Genomic DNA, 7,035 nt, shown 5'->3' with positions numbered 1-7,035 from the left:
CCACACGTGCGAGTGGGGGGCGTGGCCGAGGGTGGTGCAAGCCCCGCCTCCACACGGGGTGGGCGTGGCCAGCGCCATTGAGGAATTCACCCCCCGCATGTCGTCTGCGCTGCGGCCCCCCGGTCGTCCCGTACCGCCTGGAGGACACCGGCACTTGCCTCGCCCTGCTCCGCCCCCCGAAAGGTCCCAGTGAAGTTTGGAAATGCCCCCGCCAGAGTTCTCCTTTTCCACCCGCCTCCCGCCGTGGCAGTTTCAGCACCAGACGGAAGTCTTTAATTGGGCGGCAGGTACAGCTTTTTTTTTTTTTTTTTTTTTTTTTTTTTTTTTCCAAGGATGCACTATTTTTTAAAAGTTTGTATACTGAAATAGTACTTCCCTTTATTATTTACCTCGCCAGGTTGTTTGACTCTGCTGGCGGGCAACACCTCCCGGAGCGACTTCGCGCAGCGCTGAGACAGCCGGAGTTAAACCGTGACAAACTTCGGTCCTCGATTCTAAACGAAAACGCGTCTTGCCCCGGCAGTACCGCTTTTCAGTACCGCTGTCCCTGCCCCGGTCGGCCACGAATACTGTCTCGGTGTCGCTCTTCAGTCTGAACGGCACGCGTGCAATTAAAGATGCACGATGAAAAGCAAAAAGTAAATAACCACTCAGGTCCGCTCCTCTCATAGCACGCAACATGCCCGGGATTTGCTGAACAAACAAACGGAGCCTCCACAGAAACCAGAATTAGAGCACAGACACATTAAGTAGAGACGCTGTCAGTGGCCAAACTCGGCTGCAAACCTTGCGGGACGAAGCGTCCGCGCCTCACTCGGTGTCACTGAACTCCCTCGCATCACGCCCCGCGCTAAGTTCCCGACACCCACACACACAGTGAGATACGGATCGTCAAAGGACTTTGTTTTATTTAGGCACCCACGTCACATGAAGTACAGTTATAATGAATAAGGTAGAATTCTGAATCTTATTAATCCCTTAATGGTTCTCTGAAAATAAAGTCAGGCATAAGAGCAAGGGATGCAATATTAATTGGACTGCAAAATGTCAATGTTAGGAAATTTGGATACATTAGGAAACATTAATGTTGCATTCTTGTACTCTTCACATATTTTTGTCATGTAAAAGCCATCATGTGCCAAATCCTTTGATGTTTGCTTTTGGGGTTTTTTTCCTCCCTCTTTTTCTTTTACATTCACGTGCATGAGCACAGTCCTGTGCCAGAATCAACTATTTGTAGACTCTGAACATCTCAGATTTTTATCAAGTGTAATGCTGCCATTTTGACAAGTCAAGGGCTGAGAGGGATATCTTCTGGCCGTAGCTGGAGTTGGTCATTACACCTCTATTTTTCTTCTTTCAAAAATTTGAAATTATGAGTTTGGCAGGTGTGCATCAGAAAAAGCCACTTTGGAGAGTTAGAGATATGTCTTAGAAAGCTGAGTCCACAGCCCCACTGGCAGAGTGAAGCTCACTGAGTTTTGAGTATTTCTATTCCACAAGCATCAATATGTCTTCCTCGGGAGGGCATCCACTGCCCCTTGTTGGCAAGAAGTCAGGTTTCAGGTGGACAGTGAGCTTGCTCCCTTGCAGAATAATGTGTTTTTCTCATGTAGTACTTGCAGTAGGAGTTGGACTCATTACTTTTCCATGTGAAGATAAAACTCCAGGAGAAACAAGCTCCGGGAGTAGTGTTTCTATTTATTTTTATTTGCAGGTGCTCTTTTACTTCATCTGTTTGCCCCTGGCTTTTGTGGGAAGAAGGATGATGATGAGGAGGAGGAGGATGATGATGATGAAGGGGTGTGATAGAGATCTCAATTGCTTAGGTTAGAAACTGTTTCCCCATCCATACAGGTTGCACCCAGCAATATTCTCAGTATCATTATACTGGAACAAGTTTCTAACCTAAGCAATCACAATCTCTATCATACACCTTCATTATCACCAAGGAAAAGCAAATTCTTGCCTAGCCCACTGGCGCTCTGCAAGATCCCTGTCATTTCCCTTAGGGGTACCAAAGCAGAGTGAAGAGATGCTGGGTTGTGATTGCAGTAACTTCCAAGCAAAGTCATCCACTTGCTGACACAAGAGGCAAAGCCATTTTCATTATATACTATCCTGAACCAAGACCACCCAAAGGAACAGCAGGGCCAAACAGAGAAACTTCTTATGAAGAGGAGCTTCTTGTGACCACTGCACAGCTCTCCAAACAAAGGTCAGAAATAAAGGCATGAAGGTGTGAAATAACACAGTTCACAATGTCACCTGCACCTTTGAACACACAGTTTGTTTACACTGCAGTGTGTCACGGGCTTGAAAGGCGTCACCACATTTTAATTAAAAATCCTACATCACTCAATTATGTATGAGCCATCCCTTTGCCACATAAAGCTCTGTTTATCCTTACACTGTAGAAATTTTTATTTTGCCTTCTAAAACTAATTCTATTTTTTCACATTTTCCATTCTAGAACCTTATTTTCAAAATGCTTTAGAGTCCTGTGTATCTGTTGCTTGCACCTGCCTCCATGGTACATAATGGAGTTCAGTAGACTAGAACAGGATATTGGGTTCTGGCAGAATTATTTTAAGGAGGTTTGTTTTAGAGGACAAGAGCAATTGGTAAGTGTCAGTAAAGCCTTCATGCCTTGTTCCATAACAGTGTTGGGTTTTTTTCAACAGCAGAGTTTACAGATGAACTGCTTCCCACTTTTTAGAGCAGAGAGTTTTAAAAATTCTGGGTCCTATCTTCAGACCCTTCCTTATGGAAAGCCAGCCCACTTCAGTGCCAAGACTGGAACTGCAAAGGGAAGGGGGGAAACATATTCTCTATATTGGAGAGAAAGTGAAAAATAGTATTTTTAATAATGAAGAGCTGACATCTCATGATTTAGTCAGACACCAACTGAAGCTCTGCCTGCAGAAGGAAGTTTTCTGATGACAACCCCTCCTGCCTAGAGGCAGGCAGAGCTGGTTAGGGGGATGACCCAGCACAGCCAGCACACCTTGCTGTGGCTGCCTTAGATAGCACTGACCCCACCAGCCCTGCCCACCCTGCTGCTGGAGGTTTCCACCTCTCCTCTTCAGGGCTGACAAAAGGGAACATGTTTGGGTTCTTTTGCCACAACCACTTCAAAAGAACAAAATCCAATGCCTTAAACCCACCTTCAGTGAGGGCTTAGCTTTACATGGAAGCAGCCAAGGCATCAGCACCTGCTCTGTTCCTGAGCCTGCAGTCCTGGTAGCAACTCCTGGTAGACCAGTAAAGCAGTCATGTTTTGGTGTGATGTCTCCTCTGACTACAACAGTGAGACGTGGCAGAGCTCCTTTGTCAGCACCCTTCATATCACGTCATACTGAAAGCAGGTGTGAGGGCAAAGGCACGTGTCATGGCTTGAGCTGATCTAGCAGCTTGTTCCTTTTCCCCAACCCCGTTGTGTACTTGCTTTGGCACACTTCGGACTCCTCAAAGGCCAATCCCTTTTGCTAAGGTGGCAGAAATGCAATCCTGAGCAATACAATAAGGAGTCATTGTCTGCCAGGTCGGGAAGCTGAATTGTCTCAGGTCAAGTCTCTTGGGAGTTACTGAAAAGATGGAAACAATCACGAATGACCCCTTTGGGCAGGGCTGAAGGTTCAATAGCTCAGGCCTCACAGGTATCTGTCAGTGCCACAGTCATCTGGCCTGCATGAGGGTTCAAAGTCACTTACTGTGATAAAAAAATCAGGGTAGGCTTTGGCTCAGCTTAACATCTGCTCAGGATTGCTTTGTTTGCAGAAGGCTGTGAGCATGTGCAAAATAGGAAACCAGTAAGTACCTTCCAGATCCTAGATTTCAGAAAAGAATATTTTTAAAACGTTGCTTGCTCAGAGGCAGCTCAGCTTGCATTAGCGATAATCGAGTGTTTTCTAAAAGTTTTTCTAAAGCTTTCTAGGCATAAAAATGGCCCTTTGGGAAGTGAGATTCCCAGCTTCCTGGTGGGATTGAGTGCCCCTATCTTGTTTCAGCAGTCCCTGAGATATGCCAGACTTGAAACTTGCAGCTTTTACTGACCTGTTGTGGACCTCTTCTGGAGGAATGGATGTTTGGGGCATCAGTTCAGCTGTGTGAAGAACTATGGTGAGTTCAAAACTGCTCAGCAGGGAGTTTGCAAGAGAGCAAGTGAAGCAAAGTTTCATAGTAAATGCAATTAATGCACCATCTGACATTATAGCACTTGGCAGTTAATTTGATGGCTATCATCAGCTACTAAGAACTTGGAAGAAAATGTGGCTATGAGGAAAATACGGCAATTACTGACACTTTTGTTACATAAACAAGTTAACTATGCACTATATATAATGCAAACAAGGGAAAGCAGTAAACTTTGCAGGTATAATATTTGTATAAAACAAAGATTTAATGATTTTGAAACTGTTAACATATTTTTAGGAATTTGACTGTACAGAAATATGCTCCATATGTATTTTCATGCTTTAGAGAGGTTTGTCTTTTTGATTTGGAGTCATAAGTTAAGAACTACATCTAGGGAAAGTACTTACATTTGAAATTAAACAGAAAATTACTTTAAATAGCATTAGGATTGCCTTAAAACTGATTTCTCTTTAAATAGACACTCCTCCTCAGAAACCATTTCTTTTGCTACAAAATGTATCTCAGTGTTTCTGATTACATGCTAAAACCCATCAACAGAGAAAAAAAATCTACCCAAAATGGTGCATTGTCATAAAGTAGAGAATTTGCCCAGTAAAGGAAGAATTCACAGATCAGAAGACTGGAACCATAGCTGAGTTTGGTGCATTGCCAAGGGCTTCAAGTCAGAAAGTCCTCAGAACATAGATTTTACTAACCAGAAATCAAAGTTCTCAACATTAAAGAGGTTTCTACTGGAAGGACCAAGCTTTGAGAACTTTCCTAATATCTTTTCTTTCCCCAAAATATTAGGTGGTCATTTAGTATCAGTAAAGAAGATTAAGATAAAAGCCAGAAATAGCGTTTAAAATATCTACCCTGCTGGTTCACAGTTGCTGAATTTTCACATTTCTAGTTCTCCCACAGCTTCCAAGGAAATCATGAGATAAGTATAGAACATATGTAGTAAGTATAGAACAAGAAAAAATTGGCAATTTGAGGGATCAGACTTTCATTTTTCTGGTTCTATTAGCCAATGAGTCAGCAACAGTTTACTTTTTGGATTTTACAATTAAAGCCTCCACTGTGCAACTGTTAGTAGAGGCAAACTTCATTTCTAGGAAGTCTCTACCTACCAGTGAAAATTACAGTTGCCTTCCAGCAAGTATTGTCCTGCTGAAATGCCAGTGAAATAGTAGAGTTGTCTGGGCTGGTTTGTTGTGGGGTTTTGATGTTTTTGTTTGTTTGTTGTGGGTTTTTTGGGGTTGTCTGTTTGTTTTTGTTTGTTTGGTGGTAGTTGGGTTTTTTTAAGTTGCTGAAACAGCAAATAGCAAAATACTTTCTAAATGAAGAAAATCAGAAGTTTGATTCTTTTTATATCATAAATAATGTGGTACCTCTGCCTACCTAAATACTTATATGTATCATAAAGATTTTTTTGTTACATTAATGACAATATGGCATATGGCTTGCTATTTCTTTTTTCAATTTAATTTTTAAAAGTTGACACTTTTTCATAATGATCACAATAAAAAAATTTTAATTTGCATTTTCATGATACAAAATTAATACAAATGGGAAGTTTTTCTGTATTCTGAGTTTGATGATTAGGAACAGATATCCATGGACTTGGACATCTTATTGTATATATAATTACTAGAGCTGTCCTCCTAATAATAGCATGCAGAACTGATCTTACCATATCTAATTACAACATTTTTTTTCCTCCTAATGCAGGACCATGAAAGTACCTCTCCCTAAGTTCTCTTCTGAATAGCTTGTCAATAAAATTTGTATCAAAGATTTGTTTTCCTGTCTTAAACTAATGTTTCTAATAAAGTTCATTTATTTTACAAGATGTTTGCCAGATGTTATTCTGAGCAAGTATGACTTTGGCTGCATAAAATTTAAAATACATGTTCATATCAAGTTATAAAATTAATAAGTTACACATATAAATAGTTGCAGTGCAAGCCTTAAAAGAAAACTGCTGCCCGTTTGCCCTTTATCCAGTTTCAAACACCCTGATGGCAGCAGGGAAGCTTTGCTTGATTTAAAATGTAACTTGCCTTTTTTTGGTAAATAAAGTTTAATTAAGATCTTAACACTCATGCACTTCCAAGGATCTTGTTAGTGACTATCACTTGTTCACACATTTTATCTCCTGATGCACAGTTTTGTTTTTCCTTTAATCTTTTTCTACCTCATGAGCTGATAGCAAGCTATCCAGCCACATAATACCAACAAAAATCAGTGTTAATAGGTGATTATCACAAGTTAAAAGTTAAATCCAGAAGTCACAGTAGCTATCAATCCCATTGCACAGCTTTCAGCCCTGTTCGGGGCAAATGCTACACCATTCCCTTTAAACCTCCGAGTCCTCCTCCTGGTCTTTGAACAGGGTAGCCACAGCTCCACCATCTCTGACACTGGGGTATCACTCATCACTGGCCAAACAATGTCACCTTTCACAAACCACCCGCATTTCAGAAAAAAACCAAAACCAAAAACCCATAGCTACCCATATCTTGTAATTAAAATCTGCCTTTTCAAAGGCAGATTTTTTCTTTCCAGCTAGCCAGTAGTGTCTTTCCCCAGCAAACCTTTCAGTAGGCAGTATAGAAAGGAAAATCCAGGACTTCATGAAGTAAGTAGAAAATAGAGTCTTAAAGGAATTTTAAAGTATATTGAGGAAAAAAAGATACTGTCAATATCTTTTCTCATAAGTGTTGAAATTATTTTTTATTGTGACGTACAGTGTCCTTTGAAAAAACTGAAAAGGAATCTGGGTGCTGCAGGCATAATATGATGACTTAACTGCTAGATAACAGGTTTTAAATGGAGAGAGATCTTGTGGAATTACTGTCTTACCTAACTAGTTATAGAAGCAAAAAGAACGTA

The 7,035-nt window shown here is 41.1% G+C and overlaps 1 long non-coding RNA gene across 1 annotated transcript; it reads left to right on the top strand.

The window, feature by feature from the left end:
• Positions 1 to 34: 34 nt before the first annotated feature.
• LOC139797186 (uncharacterized) lies at positions 35 to 5,956 on the top strand. The gene is made up of 2 exons (XR_011726335.1): positions 35 to 287; positions 398 to 5,956. It is a non-coding gene; the product is annotated as an uncharacterized lncRNA (long non-coding RNA).
• Positions 5,957 to 7,035: the final 1,079 nt, after the last annotated feature.

Source organism: Heliangelus exortis, chromosome 5 (genome assembly GCF_036169615.1).
Source record: "Heliangelus exortis chromosome 5, bHelExo1.hap1, whole genome shotgun sequence".
Classification (NCBI taxonomy): Eukaryota; Metazoa; Chordata; class Aves; order Apodiformes; family Trochilidae; genus Heliangelus; species Heliangelus exortis.
This window is presented reverse-complemented; position numbering and strand designations above follow the sequence as displayed.